General features: G+C 42.9%; 1 long non-coding RNA gene across 1 annotated transcript in view; it reads left to right on the top strand.

Annotated features, from left to right (window-relative positions):
* The window catches only part of LOC134929199 (uncharacterized), a 70,603-nt gene extending 45,747 nt beyond the window's left edge, over positions 1–24,856 (top strand). The window contains exon 2 of the long non-coding RNA XR_010178372.1: positions 24,775–24,856. This is a non-coding gene — a long non-coding RNA (uncharacterized LOC134929199). The remainder of the gene's footprint in view (positions 1–24,774) is intronic.
* Positions 24,857–25,458: the final 602 nt, after the last annotated feature.

The raw sequence follows: 25,458 nt of genomic DNA, 5'->3' as shown, positions 1-25,458 counted from the left end.
GAGAAACTAAGCTTGCTAAAGAAAGTTTTTATGGTGACATCACAAGTAGAAGATGACTGTAAATCAATGTTTACAGAATACAGAGACTTGTTTGAAGGTCTAGGTTGTTTGCCTGGAGAGCATAAAATAAATATAGACACGCAAGTTTCTTCAGTGATACACCCCTGTAGAAAAGTGCCGTTTGCGCTGAGAGAAAAACTGAAACAAGAGTTAAATCGCATGGAAGCCTTGGGTGTGATACAGAAAGTTGATGAGCCTACTGAATGGGTAAGCTTCTTAGTAATTGTTGAAAAGAAAAATGGACAACTCAGAATATGTCTAGACCCCAGAGATTTAAACAAAGCTATTAAACGAGAACATTTCAAACTACCAACCAGAGATGAAATCATGTTGCAATTTGCGGGAGCAAAAATGTTCAGTAAATTGGACGCATCTTCAGGATTCTGGCAAATGAAGCTAGATGAGGCCAGCTCAAAGCTTTGTACATTTAATACACCAGAAGGTCGATACAGATTTCTTTGACTGCCATATGGAATATTGTCTGCATCAGAAGTATATCACAAATAAATACACATGATTTTTGAACATATTCCAGGTGTTGAAACAATGATGGATGACATTATTGTCTGGGGATCTACAAAGGAAGAACATGATTCTAGATTGAGACAAGTAATGGAACTTGTCAAGAAAGTGAACAAGGACAAATGTGAATTTGGCGTGAATACACTTACCTTTATGGGCGACGTGGTCTCGGATCAAGGTGTTAAACCAGACTCAAGGAAAATATCAGCCATAGTGAACATGGAACGTCCTAACAACAAAAGACGACGTCAGAAGATTCCTAGGAATGATTACTTACTTAGGAAAGTTTATTTCTCAACTCTCTGAATGAACAGCCTCTCTTAGATGGTTGTTGGACAAAGATAACGAGTGGATGTGGTCACATGAACAAGAAGAAAGTTGGCAAACCTTGAAACAGATCATTACAGAGCAACCAGTGCTAAAATTCTTTGATCCTGTGAAAAGAATAAGAATTTCAGCAGATGCTTCGCAATTTGGCCTAGGCTCAGTGCTGTTACAAGAACATGAGGATACATGGCAACCAGTAATCTATGCATCAAGAGCACTGACAAGTGCTGAAACAAGGTATGCTCAGATAGAAAAAGAACTTGTAGCGATCACATATGCATGTGAGCGATTTCATCAGTTTGTGTATGGTCAAACATTTACAGTGGAAACTGACCACAAGCCATTGGTAGCCATCATGACTAAATCATTACATGACTGTCCCATGAGAATTCAACGAATGCTTATCAGACTACAGAAATATGATGTACACTTGCTGTACTGTCCCGGCAAATACATGTACATTGCTGATACACTTTCTCATGCTGTGGACAAAAGTGAAGGTTCCAAAAGTCTGATGGATGAAGAGATAGAAGCCTATGTTAATTTGATCGTAGCTTCTCTACCAGTGTCTCTTGCAATACAAGAACAGATTAGGAAAGAAACTGAGACAGATGACACAATGAAAGTGTTGAAAGATATCATTCTGAAAGGTTGGCCAGCAGAAAAACATGCGTGCCCGCTGTCTATCCATGATTATTGGATGTACCGCAGTGACCTTACAGTTGTCGATGGTATTATTTACAAAGGCAATAGGTTTGTCAAACCTGCACGACTAAGAAAAACTATGCTGTGCAAGATACATGAAGGCCACTTAGGAGAAGAAAAATGTAAGCGGAGAGCGCGTGAAGTTATGTATTGGCCAAGAATGAACCAAGACATAGCACAGACTACAACTACATGTGAATTATGTCTTACGTATAGACCGAAACAACAAGTCGAGCCACTGAGTCCTCACGCAGTGCCAGAGAGACCGTACCAGAAAGTTGGCGCAGATTTGTTTGATTGTAATGGGGAAAACGTACATTGTTGTGACTGTTTATTACTCTAACTACCCTGATGTGAAGACACTACATACAACTACTAGTATAGTCGTAATCAATTGCATGAAGTCAATCTTTGCAAGGCATGGTGTTCCTATGGAAGTGTTCACTGACAATGGTCCTCAGTTTTCCAGTGCTGAATTTAGACAATTTGCTGATAAGTGGGAATTTGTCCATACTACGTCAAGTCCCCACTATCCACGCTCAAATGGGTTGGTGGAAAGTTCAGTAAAAACCATAAAGAGTCTCATGAAAAAAGCTCAAGAAGGTAAAGAAGATTTCTACAAAAGTCTTTTAATCTACCGCAGTACACCTTTACAGAATGAACTTTCTCCTGCACAAATGCTGATGGGAAGGAGGATTAGAGCAAATCTCCCGATACATGATGAACTGCTTAATACACATTACTCAGCATTGATCAGACTGAGTAAGGAACATCAACAGGCGAAACAGAAACTGTTCCATGACAGGCGAGCAAAACGCTTATCTGATCTAAAATCGGGTGACCAAGTCCGTCTCAGAGATCACGAGAAAGGCATTTGGGTGCAGAAAGGTATTGTGCAAGCACAAGTAGCACCAAGATCTTATACTATACGTACAGAGCGTGGAACGGAAGTAAGAAGAAATCGGGTGGATTTAAGATCTCAACCTAACCATAATGAAGACAACATGACTGAAGAATACCCTTCATCTGACATGTATGATGATTCTGATAATGGTGAACAAACCACAATTCTAGAAAGGTCCAACATGGTCAATGAAACACAGACTGTGTATGAAAGACCCAAAAGGGAAATACAAAGACCTGAGAGACTCATTGAAACGTGTTAGATGATGTTCTTAATATGACATTGTTAATTGTTGCATTGAAGCGTATAGGGCTTATCTTTAAAGAAAAGAGGATGTGATGTTAGTGTATTAGAATGCTTAATATTTGTAGACACTCCCTTACTAACATGTGTAAGCCTGAATCTTCAGTGATGGTCCCTAGGACCAGGGGGATGCTGGGAAGTGGGTGGTCCAGTGTGCAGTGTGCCTGGAGTTGGTGATGGAATAAAAAGCACAGCAGTGAACTCACATGTCTCTGTGTCCTGATGACTGGATTTACAAACTTATTAACAAAACAGGGGTGGATTAATTAAGTGATTCTCCAGAAAGTGAACATAGTCATGTGTATCACACACTTTTAATTTTGTTTTCCTTTTTAACTGGTCTGTTAAGAAATTGTTCTTATATGAAAACTTAATTGCTTAGTAGCAATGCCTTACCCTATATCTTAAGCCCCACTAAAACCTTAGGATTTTGGAGGAGTATGTCTTTTAAATGTGTGTAGTTCATCACGGAGAATCTCCCTATTGAGTGCTGACAGGATGAGTGTGTGTGTAAAGTTTATGGTAAGGCTGGCAGGGTTTGTGGGTGTGGGTGTGGGCGAATGAGTGCTGGCAATGTGTGTGTTAATGAGTCCTATCAGGGTTAGTGTGTGTGCTGACATTTATTGGGGCACAGATGTGTAGCATAATAAATAAGTATTGGGGCACTGTATGACATAAATCACACTATGTGGCGTACAATAAACTTGGGGCACAAATATGTAGCCACTGGCGTATTTGTAATGGGTGCAGTGTGTGCGGTGCAAACGGGCCCCGCACCATATTCCCGGTGTTTTGCGAATGCACAGTAAGGAAATCACTGGGAAAATGTCCGCTGATCCAATTTCCCGGAGACCTGCGCATGCAGCGCTAGGCTTGCATAGTGACCTAGTGACCTAGTGCCCTGAGCTACGTTGCTGCCGGCTAGAGAGAAGGAGGCCCAGTCGGAGCCTGCATACGGGTATCCCCCTCTCTAGATGTGCCCCTGCGTGTGGCTTATTATGAATTGGAGGGAGCAGTAGCGGTTGGTAAAAAATTGCCAAGGGCGTCCAGAAACCTTGCACCGGCCCTGTCAGAGTGTATTAGAAAACACTGGCTGGGTCGCTGGCCCCAGGGATCAGCAGTGCCACTGTGTGTAAGACGGCCACCGCTGCATTGGCTGGGACACAGCACTCAGCTTCCCCTTCCTCTATAGCCTGCCCCCAGACTCCTCTGTAACTAACCAATGGAAGTCTGGGAGTTTTATAACACACTTTAAAAGGTACTAAACACTTATATACATAACTCCCAACATGACCCTCTCCAGGAGGGACACAATGCTCTGCTTCTGGACTTTTTTCTTAATTTATGAATGCCGGCACCTATGTTGAACTGGTTAATGGATAAGAAGGGTGTTTCAGCACAGGTGATGGCAATCATAAATTAAGAGAAAAGTCCAGGAGCAGAGCATTCTGTCCCTCCTGGAGAGGGTCATGTTGGGAGGTATGTATATATGAGTATTAACCTGCCCCTCCCCGCTACTGTATTTGTAGTCAGAGCTGCCGTCCATGGGCAGCAGTTAGATTTAGATTATTAGTGTTAGAGTATTAGTGTGTGGAGTTAGGAATAATAATAATAATAATAATAATAATAAAGGTTGAGTCTTCCATATCCAATATTCCAAAATACAGAATATTCTGAAATACAGATTTTTTTTTGTGTGATTGATACTCCTTTCACACATGCAGCTAAATCCTAAATTTTTGCATATAAACACGCATCAACCCGGGATTTCTGTATGTGTGAATGCAAACTACCAGGAATGACCCTGCTCTGAACCAGGGTCACGGAGCTGAGACCCGGGAATTTTCCAGCTTGCTAGACCCGGCAAATTCTTGAACCACATGTTTGAAAGTAGAAAGCGATAGTGAAATAGTGACACTTTGTTTTCTGATAGTTCAGTATACACAGACTTTGGGCTTTATTCAGACCTGATCGCAGCAGCAAATTTGTTCTCTAATGGGCAAAACCATTAGGGGGTAATTCAGATCTGAAGCTGTGATTTTGCTGCCCTGCGATCAGATAGTCACCGCCTACATGGGGAGGGTATAAGGTCTGTGCATTTGCTTTTGTAGCAGAGCTGCACAAACATCAGTTTGTGCAGTCTCTGCGCAGCCCAGGACTTACTCAGCCACTGCGATTGTTTCCTGATGATTGAGGCTGGAGCTGATGTCAGACACCCTCCCTGAAAACACCTGATCCCGCCTGCATATTTTCCGGACACTTCTGGAAAACGATCAGTTGCCACCCACAAACGGCCTCTTCCTATCAATCACCTTGCGAACGCACATGCGTTCGGATTTTTCACCCTTCCCATCGCTAGGCGCTGAAGACTGTCGCTGTTGAGCGACGCGCCGGCGCATTACAGCTCACATGCATGCGCAGTTCTGAATTACCACCCATGTGCACTACAGGTGGGGCAGATATAACATGTGCAGAGAGAGTTTGATTTGGGTGGGTTCTATTGTTTCTGTGCAGGGTAAATACTGGCTGCTTTATTTTTATACTGCAATTTAGATTTCAGTTTGAACACACCCCACCCAAATCTGTCTCTGCACATGTTATATCTGCCTCCCCTGCAGTGCACATGGTTTTGCCCATTGGAGAACAAATTTGCTGCTATGATCAGGTCTGAATTAGGCCCTTTGTTTCATACACAAAATTATTACAAATATTTAGCAAAATTATCTTCAGGCTTTGGGTTGTATCCTATTAGCCCAGATGCGATTTTGGCCTGTAAAAACCGCCGGATATCGCAATTAATGACCGATGGTCATTATTACGATATCCAATTAGAGGCCGTTTGTATCAGTGTTTTTCATATCAAAAAATATGGGATCTGAGATAAATCCCTAATCCCATCCCATGTGTTATCGTGGCTCTGGCAGTTGTTTATCGATTTCTGATAAATGCTGGCATCGCATGATAACAGAGCCAGCATCAGGGCTAATAGGATAGTGATCCTATTAGCAGCAGTAAACTACCGCTGCTAATAGGAAACCGCCGTATGTGCATAAGGTGGAATTGAAACATGAATGCATTCTATGTTCACACTTGGTTCAAATCCCCAAGATCAGTGCCGTAACTAGACATTTTATCGCTGTGTGCAAGAAACAGCATCAGCGCACCCCCCCCATATTTAAAATAGTGCCAGTGTGCGTCATAGACGCGTGCCAAAATTATAGGGGTGTGTCTTCATGGGGAAGGGGCGTGGTCACAAAATAATGCCAATTCATATTATGCTGTACAGTACTCTCCATTATTCATATTACACTTCACAGTTACACACATTGCACCAGGTAGAGCCCCTTTTACACATTATGCCAGATAGAGCCCTTGTCACACATTACACCAAGTAGAGCCCCATTTTACATATTACTGCAGGTAGAGCCCCTATCACACATTACTGCAGGTAGAGCCCCTATCACACTATATGACAGGTAGAGCCCCCTTTTAAACATTACGCCAGGTAGAGCACATGACTCATATTACGCCAGGTAGAGCTCCCATATACACATTACGCCAGGTAGAGCATGTTATATACATTATGCCAGGTAGAGCACATCATACATATGCCAGGTAGAGCCTCCTTAACACACACACATAAATATATATATATATATATATATATACAAAAAAGAATTTACCCTTCTCACGCGCTTCACAAGAGCAGCACCTCACGGTAGAACCCCTGTTAGCGGGAACGAAAACAATGTAGAAAAAGAATAACCCAGAGGGCGCTATAATATCACAGCCAATTGTCCATAAAACAAGTCCATATAGGTTGGTGAATCCGTTTTTTTCGTATTTCGATTGGACTCAATTGGGAAATCCAATCCGGTATCAAACTCCTGATCTCTTTCAAATCCAATGCTTTATTATGCTCAACCAATTGTTTCTCCTAGAAAATAGCATCTCACCAGAGAAGTATAAACAACCAAAAAATTAAATAAATCCTTAGATTAATACAATTCTAATGTTTATTAACAACATCCATAAAATAGTATGAATTTTCAACATTACATACAAGGTGTATTCAAAAGAACGACCAGGTTACATAGAGTGAATGTAAACATAAGTGCCACCAACCACCACAGGATGTGAGCTCAGTGGTGGAGACTTGTTAATGTATACCCAGGTGTCCTAATCACCTTGTTAGTTTAAAACACTACACGTTTCGGCCTTTCGGACTTCCTCAGGGGTATTTATACCCTTTAAGAAAAAATAAAAAGGGTGTCATAAAAGCTACAGATGATGATCATGGTGGAGGACTTCTAATATAAATTAAATGGTACATACCTAATTGCATATATTGCAATAGTAATTACCACCTGCTAGCCAGTTTATCAAAAAGGCAAGAAATAATATTACTTAGAATGGAAGAATCACATAAATTATGTAATATTTATTCCATCATCATATATAAATAATTATAATTTTAGTTTAAATAATGGTACATACCAGTAATGGTGCACAAGATGTGACACCTTCAATGGTAAAAAAATATGGCACCTTCACTGGCCCAATAGAATCTATAAATGTACATATTATAAGCGTAAAAATTAATCAACAATTGGTGTATCAAATAATTATTTTTCAAAAAGGCTGACTCTCATTTTGTACATACCCCAAATTTGCATTAGTTTTTTTACACTGGGAACAAACGTAGTTCCTTTCTAAAAACACTGATCAAACACATCTCAAGGGACCAGGAGGCACCTATATACAAAGGTATATAGTAAGAATGGTTATCTGATTACAAAAATTCTACCATCATAAATCTCCCTAAAGGCAGGACTATTCAAATTACTTTTCATAATAATATTCCTGTTATATAATTACAATATCCTAAATATATAATGGTTATAATTTATTCCTTTAAACCATATTGCAACACAATTTTCAAAACAGTTTTCAGAACAGTGGGGACTAATTCTTGAAAACTTCCATAATAGTATATACTTACAGAGCGCAAAATGATCCTATCTCCTCAGTGTCTGCAGTGCAAGTGAAAACCTGTTACCTGTGGCTGCTACTTATAGTGCCTAAATTCTGACATAATTTCCTATTGACATCAAAATAACTCAATTAAGCAAATTATGCTATTGCTAACAGAATATAAAGATTTAATGTATAAAGGTGACCTAAAATAAAATTAATGAAGATATAAATAGACAATCTGTTAATATGGATTTCTAAAAGTGAATCCTCCGTTTGTATTATTATTGATACCAAACTGCCCAGGTGGGTGGAGTGCAAATTGCACTTCACCTTCACCTGTAAGGTCCTTATGTTTATTAAATGGAAGTCCACGCTCCCAATTGCGGGACTTCCTGACTTCTTGTCTAGGTGGAACGCACTGCGCTCCACCCGACACTACCGCTAACATCACTTCCAGGAGCGGCATCCCCATGGAGCGCTAGGCACTACACATACTACTAATACTAGCGTTACTTCCGGAAACGATGCCCCGCTGGAACGCACGCTGCGCTCCACCCGATGTCTCTCTGTGTAAAACTTCTGGGTTCGGCCTCTTAGTGAGAGGGCCCTCCACTTCTGCCACTTTCAGACATATGGTTGCTGCTGAACCCACCAGGATCCATTTGTGAACTTTATTGAGGAAGTTTCAGTGCACATACCCTTTTGATTGTTAAATCAGCTATACTATCTTGACTCATATATCTTTGTGCCAGAACCTGAACTAGAACAGTTTTGGTCACAAGAGTTGGGTATTATATTCAGGTGGTTTTGTTAAAACACTGGCATACGTTGTCAGCATTCCTAAGAGGAGCTGCAATTAAGGCTTGCATAAGGAGCCATATAAGAAATGAATTTATTTCTAAGGTTGTGATCCTCTGTGTATAAACCTACTAGTTTCAAATAGGCATGATTTTTATATTGGTAGGTATTTACCTTAATTAAAATCCCTCATACCATATTCGGTGTTGGTCCTCGATTAAGGAAATTATCCTCATTTTGAATCATTTTTTCATTTATTCCCAAACAAGCTACTCCTGATGAAGTCATTTAGACGAAACGCGTTGGATCTGTCAGTCAAAAGCTATGAACCCTGTTTGTGAAGATACTCCCTTTGAGCTCACACCTTGAAAAAGCTGAGGGAGTATCTAGAGTTAACATCTTATATGAAACATACTGGACATAACTTTCTGGCATATTTATTTTATACAATTTTATATGCAAATATTATGTAATGAAGTATTTGGAACATCTATTTGTTCAAATCTGTGATATTAAAATAATATTTTACTAATTGGCCTTGGGCCTCTTGTATGGGTGACTATCTGGTGAGGGGTTGTCTGTTACAGGTCCCCAGATATAAGTATTCTCCAGTATACAATTTATATCCATGTGGGTTTCCTTGGAAGAATCATCGTAAATACGTTTCATATAGCGCACTTGGGAATTGTGTTTTATTTTGTATGTTATTGAGATCTGCCAACAGGGATCTCTCCCATAGTGCTGCTTTTGTTTAGATAAGATAAGGATACTGTTGTGTTTTACATATATTATATATATATATATATATATATACAAGATAACCCAGAACCTAAACTTAACCCTAAATACAGCGCCAGCCTTACTGTTTTTTTCACTCTGCTGGCAGGCTGCACACATATAACAAGAGAGCGAGAGTTCCTTCTCTGTCTCTACTCCACGCTGCAAAATACCTCCGCAGGGCGCTGGCTGGCTCCACAAGCCGTCCTCCTTGTTCCCTGCCAATGACTGAGCCACAGGCTGCTGTTCCGCATATTATTGGACAGTGCATTTGTGCTGTGGGCAAGGCGTTATTGGCACATACCTAGTTACGGCCCTGCCCAAGATATCTTATTGTGCTATGTAAATATTCCAAAAAACATAAAAATCTGATATCCAAAGTACTTCTGGTCGTAAGTCTTTTGGATATTGGAAACTCAATCAGTAAAAATTATTTTAATTGTTTAGCACAAGCGCACTTTCTCCAACAGGTCTTAAAGTGCCTGAGGTTGAGGGTTAAGGTATCAATGCTAGGGTATTAGGATTAAGGGTGAGGGTTAGGTATTAGCGTAAAGGTATAAGGATTAAGGTGTATACATTACCTGTTATAGGTATAGCTTGAAGCATTTAATATTATTTCAATATTGTTTTGTCATAATTGTTTTTATTGACTGCCCCAAACCCTAAAAACAGGATGCGGTTATGATTTCGGCAGTCAGCATACCAACGCCGGGATCCTGGCCATCACAATGCCGGCAGGGGGCCCTGGGCTATTCCCAATCGTGGGTGTCCACGACACCCATAGAGTGGAAATAGAACCTGTGGCGGGTGCAGCGAGCCACAGAGCCCACAAGGGACTTCATTGCACTCGCCCCCCTGCCAGCATTCTGGCGACTGGGATCCCGGCATCGTTATGCTGACCGGCGGGATACCGACTGCTGGTAAAGCATACCCAACACCTAAAAACTCATACAATGAATGCATCCCACGATGTGTACACACAAAGGCATATCTGAGATTGAGACACACGGTGTCGGAAATGTAATGTAAATGTGCTGGGTGTTCCTGGGCGGTGATTGGGATATGGTCATTCACATGCACGTAATGGTAGGTGTTATGGTAGTGTTGCAGATCTGTCACTGAAGAGGTTATGCACAGTGACGTTTCAGGTGAGATAATATATTAGAAATATCTTCTCGGTATTATTCTAATAATTTTTATTGTCAAAACTCTGAAGTAAAAAGTCTGTGGCACATGTGGCAGTGCCTCCCCTGCCTAACTTTTCTGCACATCTCTGATCAAAATTAACCAAATTTCCAGCGGTATATACTCCTGCACTTATGTATAATGCCAACATAAAACCTTTGGTTCATACATTATGTGGAAATCTGGCTCTGGTACTAGTTAGTGCCTCCTGAGCCATTTAACTCACTGCATGTCCCTGATGCACACAGACACTTAACTGCTCACACTGGAGTCACATTGCCATAGGACCGGTGCAAGTTTCAATGGTGCGAATGATGGTGGCGTTCCAAGCAGTATTACATTGTTTAGAATTAGTCACTTATCAATCAGACAACTGCCTGAGTGTCTTTGCCTCAACATCTCCTTTCTTAAATCCAGCAGGCGGATTGCCTGATAGATTGTTGGAATAGAAAGCCCATGCACGTCGTACCTCTATATAAAAACCTCCGTGATCCTCTCTGAAGGTAGTTCAAATAAATTATTTACTTTTCTCTTCTTGGGTGATTAACCTAAAAATAACTGGCTTCCTTTCTTAAATCCAGCAGGCGGATTGCCTGACAGATTGCTGGAATAGAAAGCCCATGCACCTTATACTTCTATTAAAACCTCTATGACCCTCTTTGAAGGTAGTTTAAATAAATTTATTTTTCTTTCCTTGGGTGTTTAACCTATAAATAACTAGGATAGAATACACGGGGCAATTTGGTTATGACACGGGTGCCTTGTATTCTTTCATCCTTGACGTAGGTGATTCAACACAAACCCTAACTCCTTGTCTTTTTATACAGGTGGTACCACTACTTCTGTCCTACTGACGACATGTTGTGACTTCTCATGTCTTGAAAGAAACCACTACATAGATACTCTCTCTACGTTCACTGGGCCACACGTTGATACATTAGTGTCCCAACTCAAAACAAACCCTCCAGTGACCTATGATTCAAAACTACTGCCCTGAGTATCTGTATATGGGCACATATATGATTAAGATGATGGTCACACTATCAAAATTTTGATTGATTATTTATTATATTCATGAGTAGGGAATCATTATACAGACGGACTCAAATAGAATCATCTGTCTTTGACTGAGGTCATTTAGATTAGATTACACATTTTTTTACATATTTTTGCAAGAAGATCACACATTTACTAGTTCACTCACATATGTTATATAAATTATTTTTAAGGCATACCAATAAAAATTTGAAATCTTAATATTTATAATAATTTCACATCAGTATCCTTTTTTCAAATATATTTTTGTATTGTTACCTCAGATAAGAGTGCTTCCAACCAGGGGTTTTTTTTGGTCTTCTTTGTGGTCAATTTTTATAATTTGTATCTCTATACCCTTGGGAGCACCACTGACCGTCATAATTCATTGTAACCATTATACCAATAGGTTAGAGGTATACAATTGATTAATAAAAGGGAAAGTAATATCCCAATAGTGTCAGTTTCTCTGAGGTAATTATAATTTGTTAAATAATTATTTTTCCTGTGCGGCCTATATCCCCAGTCCCCTTTTCCGTTTGTTTTTTACAATTGTCTAAAGACGTTCAGTCCTTGCACATTCAGACACACACCTGTACACTAGGGAAGGTCTAATACCAGCACCAGCATATAGTCACAGACAAACATCTGTACTCTGAGGTAACAGTCAATACCAGCACCCGCATATAGTCATATGATTTTACATCAACCATGAGAAAAATACATTGAGTATCTACAATATTATGTCCCAAACTTTACTTTCTTTAGATTTTTTTTATTTTACCTGCTCTGCTATCTTTGAGTAAACATACTTTACATTTTTGTAAATCTCTGATGTGCTCAGTGTTGCTGAACTTTTCTTTGACATTTTAGTTTGGCCTTATTGTTTTTAAAGGAACTAAAAACTGCCACTAGGTGTCATAGCTTCTAATTTTGGTAGAGGTCCTAAGAAGAGGACACAATGCTCTAGCAATGCCAAAAGATTTTTTCTATAGGAGATAATGACTTAAAAACAGCTGTCCAATGTTGTGATCACTATGCAGTGTCGGGAGATCGCGGGGCGATATTCTATTGACCCCCGTTATCGGGCTGATCGCGCCCATAAGAGACGGGTTTAGCCTCGTAAATCAGCTAAACCAGACTAAAGTCATGGGCGCGATCATGGAAAGTCCTGTTTGGGCATCCAAACGGGTCACTTTCCGCGCATTTCAGCTCACCACCCCTGGGGGTGGCGAGCTGAAATGCTGATATCGCACCCATTGGCAGCAACATTTGAATACTGCCGGCGAGCACAATGGGGGCAGGAGGGACAGATTTGAATCCTGCCCATTATATGGGTCATTCCATGAAATATAGGCAGTGGCAATTTTCCCATAAGGTACTTGAGGCACGTGCCTAGGGGTGGCACTTGTTTAGTTGCGGCACTTGGATGCTTCTGTTGGTAAAGTCAGCCCATAAAATACCAGTAACTGCAACATATTTCCACTGTGCTGTACCATATACCATCTTAAAAGGAGTGTAGAACTAGGTGGATGTGCCTGGAAAAATATCTGCCAGACTCTGGGACTCTAACCCTTTTTTCCCCTGCTCGGGGCCGTCTATGGGCCCCTGAAAAGCTGCCCCAGACTTACCTGCTCACCTTGTATAGGTGGGATTGCGCTGCGGAGCTGGGGGACGGGAATCCCATCCTTGCAGTTTGTGGCCTTCCCGCCTCTGTGAAGCTGGGACCTCAATTTCCCCAGCTTCCGTGTTGGCACCCTGGGGGTCTGAGGACAATCACCTGCCTCTCACCAACTGCCCTTGATCGTCCCAGGTCTGCTCTCCCCGCCGTGCCTGCTTGTCTGGGGTCCGGGCGGCGCTAGTGCAGTGCTGGCTTCTGTGTGCCGGGAGCCCTGACGTGCGGCGTGCGGAGAGGGTCCTCGCCGGAGATCGTGGGTGGCAGCCATCTGAGGAAGCGGACCGCTGACAGCGGCGGACTCTGTGGGCTGCGGCTCGCCAGCAGGACACCCTGTGTGGAAGACCTCGATCAGGCCTCCATCCTCCCTGGGGAGTTCCGTGGGTCCAGGGGGTGGTGAGTACAGGAGGGGAATCACTGCTCTCCTAGTGCTCCCCCCTCTCTTCTCTCTTGCCTTTTTATATATAAAAACCTCCATAGTGAAGGGGTTCTGAGCCTGTTGACTCCTCTGGGCTACAGTGGTGCTCCGTAATTAATCGGGGAGTTTTGATACTGAAGATACCTCTGGTGGTGGCCCCTTGCATTGCATCCTCCTTTTCCTATCCAACTTCAACCACAGCGTTTTTACACTAAGTGAGAAACAAAATTGTACAAAATCAATTAAAAAAAACAAGCCTTACAGGCATACCGACATCCACCACTTACTGTGGCTTTGCCTCTTCTTCCTGCCCCTTCTCACGGAGGGATACCGGAGACTACCCTCTGCCACTGTGGCCCCTTGAGGAACACAGCTTTGCACCTGGGTTTCGTGATCACCCTGAGGAGAACCCTGATGCCACAGACCTTACTCTCCAGAGATTATATGTAATGGTTCCTCGTCCGCCATGCCTTGCCACTAACAGGGGAATGTTCCCCTTGCCATCTTCTACTGATGTCGGTGCAGACTACTAAAATGGACTGTTTCACTACACTCTTCTAATGGTCAGGGACAAGAGACGTTCACAAGGGAAGAGCTCCCGATCATCGCGTCATAAAACCTCACAACCCAATCTTCGTTTCTGAGTCCCCCACGTCTGTGTCTGACGCCCCTGACTCCCCAAAAAAGGCTCAGTCCCCCTCTCCCGGTGACTTTCAAGCTCAAATGTCTCAACTGCAGGGGGAAATTGGGTAAATCCTGAGACATGTCCTTTCACTCCCTTCTAAGCAAGATATGCAGGCACTTGAATCTCGCTTTCAAGACTTTCTTCATACCCAGATAGCCTCAGTGCAATCAGATATTAAACACCTGGGGGCTAGAGTTGTTACGCTTGAAGAGGAGAAGGAGTCCGTGGATGACCAACTATCCCATCTCCACGAAGTCATCGCCCAAAATGCCCTTGAAACGAGGGCCATCCAAAACAAGCTAGACGACCTAAATAATAGAGTCGTCGTAATAATTTAAGGATTCGGTGCCTCCCAGAGATGGTTTCTCCAGCTGACCTCATCGATGCTCTAACTAAAATATTCAGGGAGATCCTGGGGCTCAGCCCTAATGAGTCCATTGAATTTGACCGTGCCCATAGAGCTCTCCGGCCTAGAGGTCCTGCTTCTGACCGACCAAGAGACGTTATTTGTAGGCTTCACTACTTCTCCCAAAAACAAGGGATCCTTCGAAAGATACGCGAGTTGGAGGGCGTGGAATGCAATGGAGTCCGTGTTCAGATTTTCCGGGATCTCTCGTGGCACACTCTCCAACAGAGACAACTGCTGAAACCCTTGACAGAAGCGCTTCGTAAAGTGAATCTGAAGTACAGATGGGGCTTCCCGTTCTCCTTACAGGTTATGCATGCTGGCAAGCTCCGGTCTCTCCAGCCTCTTGCAGACCTCCCTGAATTCTGTTCAGCATTGGGTTTAGAAGCCATCTCTCTCCCTGATTGGCAAGCTTTTCATCTGCCTACCTCTGTCCCTTTTACTCCAACCAAAAATGACAGGTAGCGACAAGGTCAGAATCCTAAAAAGAAATCCAAAAGTGATGGTCCTGTTCAGATGCCAGACCCTCCCTGACCGTATTGATGGGACTTCCCATATGCGTATACAGTTCAATTGCCGTCCTTTGGAATTTGCGGTCTTTAGTCCTCTGAGGCCGTCACTGACTTGATTTATTCCTCTGGCCATTTTCTACTAATTCGAGTTATACTTTTGTAATTGCTACTGTATTTAACAGTGATAGCTAATGTTACCTATATTATGTTGCTCTTTGTCGTACAGTTCTTTATGCATGTTCAGTATGAGTAGCTATGTTATATATTCCTTGTGACGGGCAGCATTGTCTTTCCTTTGCTGCGCCCACTCTGTCCCAGTTGACCCCTAGTCTGCATCTTATCCCTATTCAATATATTTCATTTGTTGTACTTTTTCTCTAGAAGATGGCGGGGCCGCGGCCCCCTAGTGTGCCCCGAAGTTTTAATTTTTTTCTCATCTCCAAGACATGGGATCCTGTAGGGTCCCCTTTTTGTCCGGATGCGGGTTTTTTTCTATCTTATTGGTATGCTTATATTGCATATTTTTGTTTCTTTCCTCTCTTTTTTTCTGCTGTATCTGACTAGGTTGTGTTTCCGTGACACTATGTTTCTTTCTTCCTTTCTTTCTATTCCTCTTTATTTCTATCCTGATCCGATCTCTCTTATTATCTGCTATACCTGACTGCCTTAACGTATGGCCCTTGTGCTTCGTGTAATATCAATTAATGCGAGGGGGCTGAATGTCCCTGAAAAAAGGTCCCAAGCCCTACGCTCCTTCTGGGCAGGTAAGGCAGACATTGTGTTAGTCCAAGAGACTCATTTCCGCCATTCCTCGGTCACACCTCAGTTTAGGAATCATTATTACCCCACTGCCTATTATTGTAATTATACTCAATCCAAGTCTAAGGGTGTAGCGATCCTGTTTGCCAAACATTTACCGGTCACTAATGTTAGGATACACCATTTGGGGAGGGGAGATGTCTTTTACTAATTTGCTCCATTTTTAATACCAGTTTTACAATCGTTAACATCTACGCGCCAAACCAAGGCCAACACCCATTCCTTGAGAAGATCTTAGACGAGACTGATTCTCTAAACAGGGAATTTTCATAGTGGGCGGTGACTTCAACTGGGCTCTAGACCATCACTTAGATGTCTCCTCGGGTTCTGCTTCCATTTCAGATCGCTCAGCGAGAAAATTGATGCACTTGCTCCATGCCCACCAGCTGTCTGATGCTTGGAGAATACTCCATCCTACTAACCGTGACTTCACACATTACTCTATCCCACATCACTCGTACTCTCGGATCGATTATATCCTAATAGGTCATAGACATCTGCAGATGGTTCAAGATGCATCCATAGGTCTCACGATTTGGTCTGACCACTCTCCGATCTCTCTTGACTTGGCGCTCGGTGCTCTGGATTCTATCCATCGCTCCTGGCGACTTAATGAATCGTTGCTAAATGACCCTTATTATAAGTCTCAGTTAGAGGACACTATAGATATGTACATAGACTGTAATGTCCCCTCTGAAGTCTCGAGCCTTACCATTTGGGAAGCTCATAAATGCGTTATTCGGGGCAAATGCATTCAATTGTGGTCCTTCCTTAAGAAACAACGACAGGGACAGATTGAGGGGTTGTTACAGAAATTGCACTTACTAGAATCCTCTCATAAAACTACCCTCTCCTCTGACACATATGCAGAACTTGTTTCCACGCGTTCTTCGCTCAACAAATTGCTCTTAGACAAAGTTAAATTCTCCTTTAGGAAATGCCATCATAGGTACTATCACTGGGGGAACAAACCGGGTAAGATGTTAGCTAGAGCCATACGTTCTCAGAGAACCCTCTCATTCATTCTCTCTATTAAAGATAAGCAAGGTCGTACTTTTCACGATACGGAGAAAATAGCTTAGACGTTTTGTTCTTACTATTCTTCCTTATACAACTTGCCCCACCCCCCTGTGACGTATGCAGGTATTGACGAGAAACAAAGAGTTATCCACTCCTATATTGCAAGGATTGGGTTCCGCAAGCTCTCGAAAGATGACAGTGATGACCTAGAGAACCCTTTTACCTCTCTGGAACTTGAAGAGGCTATTAAAACTACTCCTTCTGGAAAAAGTCCAGGCCCTGACGGCTTTGGTAGCTCTTATTATAAAGCCTTCAGAGACAAATTAATTCTCCTATTTTTGGAAGTCTGCAACACAGTCTCAGACAATAGCCCTTTTTCTCATCAATCCCTGGAAGCCCATATCACGGTCATCCCCAAAACTGGTAAGGACCCCTCCCTATGCCATAGCTACCGGCCTATCTCCCTCCTCAACACTGATGTAAAGCTCTTCGCAAAATTACTTGCAAATAGATTAAAATATCTCTTGCCTTCCCTTATACATAATGACCAAGTGGGGTTTGTCCCGGGCCACGAGGCTAAAGATAGTACTTCCAAAATGATAGCACTTATCCATCACATATCCTCTTCGGACTCCCCTGCAATCCTACTCTCTACAGATGCTGAATAGGCATTCAATAGAGTTGGTTGGGGTTTTATGGCCGGAATGCTGGGGCATTGCATGTCTCTAGCGCATATTAGCCCTTTATGGCTCCCCAATCGCAAAAATTCAGATTAATGGCTCACTGTTGGGTTAGTTTGTTATTAATAATGGTACCCAACAGGGTTGCCCACTCTCCCCCTTAATATTTATTCTTTGTATGGCGAGGGCAATTAGGCTTAATCCCAATATATCGAGTTTCACAATACAAAACACCGAATACAAGCTTGCTCTCTTTGCCGACGACTTGTTAGCCACTATTACAAATCCTGTAGTCTCTCTGCCTAACCTGATGGAAGAGTTCAAGACCTTCTGGCATCTCTCCAATTTTAAAATAAATTATTCTAAATCAGTAGCCCCGAACATAATGGCGTCTCCTGCTATGATATCAGGGCTTAAAATAGTATTCCCCTTTTCTTGGCACACTTCTCAACTTAAGTATCTGGGTGTTATCCTTACTAGAGACCTCTCGCGCCTGTTTGAGTTTAATTTTATTCCACTGCTAACACGTTTGCAAGCTGAGCTTCAGTCCTGGAAATCGAGGTCATTTTCCTGGTTTGGGAGACTGGGCATCCTTAAAATGAATTCCCTTCCAAAATGTATTTATTTACTACAGACTTTACCCATTAAAATCCCTCCAAAGTGGTTCCAAGATATCCAATCACTGATTAGAGATTTCAACTGGGGTGGTAAGAGACCACGTCTACGACTTAGTTTGATGTTCAGACAGAAAGACAGGGGTGGGGTACGCCTCCCTAATTTTCAGGGATACTATCAGGCCTGTCATTTGCACAGGATTCTGGAATGTCCCGGCCAGACCCTTCCAAACAATGGGTACACATAGACAAACATGCATTGCCGATTCCCATTGCTATAGTCCCATGGCTTCCCACCCTCATCCACCCTCCCCACCCCACTGTTGGTCCCAACTTAGCGTGTTGGAAAGTGCTAAGGAAAATGTCTTCCATCTCCTCCTTGACATCTTCTCACATGTCCTTTTTATTCAACGACAGCTTCCCCCCTGGTACCAACGCAAAGGCATTCCACTCTTGGTTTGCTATGGGTCTCTTCAGTATTGGTCAGCTGGTGGGTGGGGATGGAATTGTCCCTTTCTCTGACTTGCAGAATACATGGGGTCTGCCGTCAAGAGATTTCTTGTGCTATCTACAAGTGCTTCATTTCCTACAATCCCTCGGCTCCCTAAAAACTTGGTATACAGTGTTGACACCATTTGAACGTCTTTGTGCTAGTTCAGAGGTTCCATCACATTCTATTTCCAAGATTTATAATCTCTTGCTGGCAGACTCCAGCCGGGTTGTTCCCACCTTCACTAAGACGTGGAATAATGAGCTTGGTACAGATCTGGACGAGGACAAATGGGGGAAAATATTTAAACTAGCCCACGCTTGTTCAGCTAGCACATTAGTGATTGAGACTCAATACAAACTAATTTCAAGGTGGTATAGATATCCAGACACTCTCTCCAAAATGGGACTTGGTGTCCCTAATACTTGCTGGCGATGCTCTAACGCACCCGAAAATCCGTTTCACACTTGGTGGCTCTGCCCAGTTCTCCAACCCTACCGGAAAGAGGTTACTTCTCTCTCTGCGACGATTCTGGGGGAAGAAGTCCCCATAGACCCTGTTTTGACTCTTTCACTTCTCGTCTGGATCTATCTCCAGTTATAAAAAATCATTACTATGTAATTTAAGCAATGTTGCAAAGTTTGTGATCCCTGTACACTGGCGTTCTTCTCCCCCCCCCCAACGGTTGTAGATTGGTTTAATAGAATTGACCGGTACATGGAAATGGATGACATAACGTCTTCGGTTGAAGATGTCTACACTTCTTTCAGAGACACGTGGTTTAGATGGCTGAATTTTAAAGACTCCCCTATTTTCGGGAAGATCCTCACACCTTGGCCCTCATTCCGAGTCGTTCGCTCGGTAATTTTCTTCGCATCGCAGCGTTTTTCTGCTTAGTACGCATGCGCAATGTTCGCACTGCGACTGCGCCAAGTAATTTTGCTATGAAGATAGTTTTTTTACTCACGGCTTTTTCTTCGCTCCGGCGATCATAATGTGATTGACAGGAAATGGGTGTTACTGGGCGGAAACACTGCGTTTTATGGGCGTGTGGATAAAAACGCTACCGTTTCCGGAAAAAACGCGGGAGTGGCTGGAGAAACGGAGGAGTGTCTGGGCGAACGCTGGGTGTGTTTATGACGTCAAACCAGGAACGACAAGCAGTGAACTGATCGCAGATGCCGAGTAAGTCTGAAGCTACTCTGAAACTGCTAAGTAGTTTGTAATCGCAATATTGCGAATACATCGTTCGCAATTTTAAGAAGCTAAGATACACTCCCAGTAGGCGGCGGCTTAGCGTGTGTAACTCTGCTAAAATCGCCTTGCGAGCGAACAACTCGGAATGAGGGCCCTAGTACACCTTCGATCCCCTAGACATTCCTATAACTGGACGTTTTTCCTTTTGGCTCTCCTCTCTTTACTTTGTTATTTTCTTTTGTATATTAGATCAGGTTCTTTCTACTTTTCTTCTTTTTTTCTATTCTCTTTCCTCTTTATTTCTTCCCTTTCTTTTCCTTCTTATTGTCTTGGATTTCGGTCTCCTGTGTTTTCGTCATTTGTTTTACGGAAACAAAAACAAAAAATTCTATTGTTTATCTACATTTCTGTACTGTTCCATTTACTTCTCTGATGATTTATATGTATTTGAATGCGGTTACAGCAAAGTGTTAAGCTGTGTTTTCTTTGTCCTTTATTGATGACTATCTTGACGATTGTTGTTTACTATATTCACTATGTATTTTATAGTTTTGATTTGTCTATTTTATTGTGATGTTCCGAATTCAATCCAATAAAAATAATTTGCACTAAAAGGAGTGTAAATGGTAGGACATGCACATACTGCCTCTTTAAGCTGTCCCAGTTATATACATACAGTATATATACGTAATTAAAAATGATTCTATTAAATTGACTATCATCATATGAGGGCTTATAACTAATCAATAAAAATAAGGCAATTATGCAGGCGGGTTGTGACTGTTACTGTTGTGCGTAGGGGTGCCCTCACCCCTAAATCGACCCCTGAATATAGGACATAATACATGCAAATTTCACATAACCGCAAACATTTTAGTATATTTATGCTGCTAAAAGACTGTAGTATATTGTGTGTTATTTGAGAATCAATGGCCCTCATTCCGAGTTGATCGGTCGCAAGGCGAATTTAGCAGAGTTACACACGCTAAGCCGCCGCCTACTGGGAGTGTATCTTAGCATCTTAAAATTGCGACCGATGTATTCGCAATATTGCGATCACAAACTACTTAGCAGTTTTAGAGTAGCTCCACACTTACTCTGCCTGTGCGATCAGTTCAGTGCTTGTCGTTCCTGGTTTGACGTCACAAACACACCCAGCGTTCGCCCAACCACTCCCCCGTTTCTCCGGCCACTCCTGCGTTTTTTCCGGAAACGGTAGCGTTTTCATCCACACGCCCATAAAACGCCGTGTTTCCGCCCAGTAACACCCATTTCCTGTCAATCACATTACGATCGCCGGAGCGAGGAAAAAGCCGTGAGTAAAAATACTATCTTCATAGCAAAGATACTTGGCGCAGTCGCAGTGCGAATATTGCGCATGCGCACTATGCGGAATTTCACTGCGATGCGATGAAAAATACCGAGCGAACGACTCGGAATGAGGGCCAAAATACACTGCTCAAAAAAATAAAGGGAACACTAAAATAACACATCCTAGATCTGAATGAATGAAATATTCTTATTAAATACTTTGTTCTTTACATAGTTGAATGTGCTGACAACAAAATCAAACAAAAACTATCAATGGAAATCAAATTTATTAACCCATGGAGGTCTGGATTTGGAGTCACACTCAAAATTAAAGTGGAAAAACACACTACATGCTGATCCAACTTTAATGTAATGTCCTTAAAACAAGTCAAAATGAGGCTCAGTAGAGTGTGTGGCCTCCACGTGCCTATATGACCTCCCTACAACGCCTGGGCATGCTCCTGATGAGGTGGCGGATGGTCTCCTGAGGGATCTCCTCCCAGACCTGGACTAAAGCATCCGCCAACTTCTGGACAGTCTATGGTGCAACGTGGCGTTGGTGGATGGAGCGAGACATGATGTCCCAGATGTGCTCAACTGGATTCAGGTCTTAGGGAACGGGCGGGCCAGTCCATAGCATCAATGCCTTCGTCTTGCACGAACTGCTGAAACACTCCAGCCACATGAGGTCTAGCATTGTCTTGCATTAGGAGGAACCCAGGGCCAACCGCACCAACATATGGTCTCACAAGGGGTCTGAGGATTTCATCTCGGTACCTAATGGCAGTCAGGCTACCTCTGGCAAGCACATGGAGGGCTGTGCGGCCCCCCAAAGAAATGCCACCCCACACCATTACTGACCCATTGCCAAACCGGTCATGCTGGAGGATGTTGCAGGCAGCAGAATGTTCTCCTTGGCGTCTCCAGACTCTGTCACGTCTGTCACATGTGCTCAGTGAGAACCTGCTTTCATCTGTGAAGAGCACACGGCGCCAGTGGCAAATTTGCCAATCTTGGTGTTCTCTGGCAAATGCCAAACGTCCTGCACGGTGTTGGGCTGTAAGCACAACCCCCACCTGTGGACGTCGGGCCCTCATACCACCCTCATGGAGTCTGTTTCTGATCATTTGAGTAGACACATGCACATTTGTGGCTTGCTGGAGGTCATTTTGTAGGGCTCCGGCAGTGCTCCTCCTGTTTCTTCTTGCACAAAGGCGGAGGTAGCGGTCCTGTTGCTGGGTTGTTGCCCTCCTACGGCCTCCTTTCACGTCTCCTGATGTACTGGCCTGTCTCCTGGTAGCGTCTCCATGCTCTGGACACTACGCTGACAGACACAGCAAACCTTCTTGCCACAGTTCGCATTGATGTGCCATCCTGGATGAGCTGCACTACCTGAGCCACTTGTGTGGGTTGTAGACTCCGTCTCATGCTACCACTAGAGTGAAAGCACCGCCAGCTTTCAAAAGTGACCAAAACATCAGCCAGAAAGCATAGGAGCTGAGAAGTGGTCGGTGGTCACCACCTGCAGTTAAACTCCTTTATTGGGGGTGTCTTGCTAATTGCCTATAATTTCCACCTGTTGTCTATTCCATTTGCACAACAGCATGTGAAATTGATTGTCAATCAGTGTTGCTTCCTAAGTGGACAGTTTGATTTCACAGAAGTGTGATTGACTTGGAGTTACATTGTGTTGTTTAAGAGTTCCCTTTATTTTTTTGAGCAGTGTATTTATCACATATCTATTTCCCATGTGTGTAAATATTGAACATATAGTATATGGAATTTGTTGAAATGGATGCAAAACAGCTAATTTCCACGTATCATCACCATATGAAATATTTTATACATATTCACAATTAATTAGGAAGATAAACAGGCCTACATTGATTAAATCACGTGGATTCTATAGGTTTAAAGTAATTTGTATCAGAGCCCTTTGACTGGGGACAGAAATGTAATGTGAGTCACATTCGTACGTAACTTGAGTCACATGTCAAAACTGATTTTAAGTATAGCTTGGTTAACATTCAGTTTTTCTTTTGTGTGTCAATCATAAGTTTAGGGTCTTATAGTGCATAGTATAACAATCATATTGTAAAAATAATTAGGAGAGCAGGTTTAAATAAATATATACAGTAAGTCCCTTCAGTTCCTATGTCCATTCTGTTGTAACATGAGTCACATGCAGGGCCGGTTCTAGGGCATGGGGTGCCTGCGGACAGTTTTTCTGCAGAATTCCATGCGGTCTGGCCATCTGCATGAAGTACTGCTGTAAATGTCCCTCTCAGAATGACCGCCACCATAGAAGAGACAGATGCTAGAGTTCCTTCTGAACCTCAAGCGTCTGTAAAGTCACAGTGTGAACACTGTGTCGCTGATCCAGCCGGAGAAGCGGGGGCAGGTACAGCAGCATGAAACCCCTGACAATGAGCATGAAACCCCTGACCACGAGCAGGTAATTTAAAAAGAAATTTGCAGCCTTACTGTAGGGCATAATTTGTAAGGGGCATTATTATGTGTGGGGCAGAAAATGGTGTCCGGGGTTTAACTGTGTGGCATATTATGGTGTGTGGCATGATGTGTAATGGGTATTAGTGTGTGGCATATTGTTTAAGGGCATTATAGTGTGGCATAATGAGTAATGGGCATTGTGGTGTGTGGTATAATGTGTAAGGGGCATTGCGGTGTGTGGCACATTGTGTATAGGGCATTACAGTGTATGGCATAATGTGTAAAGGGCATTACAGTGTGTGGCACAATGTATAATGGGCATTACGATGTGTGGCATAAAGTGTAATGGGCATTTTTACGATGTGTGGCATAATGTGTAAAGGGCATTATTGTGTGTGGCACAATGTGTCATGGGCAGTACGGTATGTGGCAAAATGTGTCATGGGCATTACGGTGTGTGGCATAATGTGTAAAGGGCATCATGGTGTGTGTCATAACATGTAATGGGCATTACTATAAGGAGGAAAAATAACAAATAATGTAAGGGGCATGAATCAGGATTTTTTTTTCCGTGTGGGGGCCAATGTCTGAGCGTGCAGGTTGCAAAATTGGGTTTTAATGTAGTCTTTTTCTGCACGATCACACTCCTTGTAGTGAGTCCACACCCCTTACAGCGATGCTATACCGCCATTTCGAGATCGTGCTCGCCCTGAGGCAACTGTTCGCACTGGAGGCCAAATTGTCCCTGGTCAGATGGAATGATCCATATGTATTCTGCAAGTACACGGGCATTTCACAGTGCATAATACATAGACAAGCACTCCAACAAATCATCACTAAAAGTATTTATTGCATATTGGGACAAGATTTTATTTTGTTTTGTTCTGTCCCCATACCCTCTAGATACCATCATTTGCACCTGGGCAGAAGTGAATCCTGGGCAGTTCCTTTCTACATCTGAACTACAACTTCGCTAGTCAGTCAGGTTAGAGTTATCGTTTTTATTTTACAAAAGTGTGCGAGGGTCTAATACGTAAGGGTGTAAGATGGGTGGTAGGCTACATCTTTGCATAATAACACACACACATACACTGACCCATAGACACACACACACTGCCCAATAGACACACACAGTCACAGTCCCATAGACACACACACACACACGCACCTGTCTCTCCTTCTGCTCCCCCTGACCACTCGATAGCTCCTGATTAGCTGCTGGTCCGTGAGCTCCGATTGGCACATGGTTGGCTCTATAATCATACCACCATACCACCATGGCTCTGTCCCTTCTTGACTGCATGCCGGTGCACAGCAGGCCCGGCCTCTGATCCACACTGCTGCTACCCGGGCCCCATCTCGGTCTGCCCCCAGGTATCACCATGTATGAATGTCACCTTATCACCTCCACCTTCCCAGGGCCACAGTGTGTCTCCATGTCCCCTCTAGTCCCCAGCATATGTGTATCCATGCCCCCAGACCACAGTGTTTCTGTCTCCATGTCCCCTCCCCAGTGTGTCTCTTATAGTCCTTATGTGCGTCTGGTCTTCCGATTTCCTTTTTTGCCTGTGTCTCCCATTACTCCCC

This window comes from Pseudophryne corroboree, chromosome 5 (genome assembly GCF_028390025.1).
Source record: "Pseudophryne corroboree isolate aPseCor3 chromosome 5, aPseCor3.hap2, whole genome shotgun sequence".
NCBI lineage: Eukaryota > Metazoa > Chordata > Amphibia > Anura > Myobatrachidae > Pseudophryne > Pseudophryne corroboree.
This window is presented reverse-complemented; position numbering and strand designations above follow the sequence as displayed.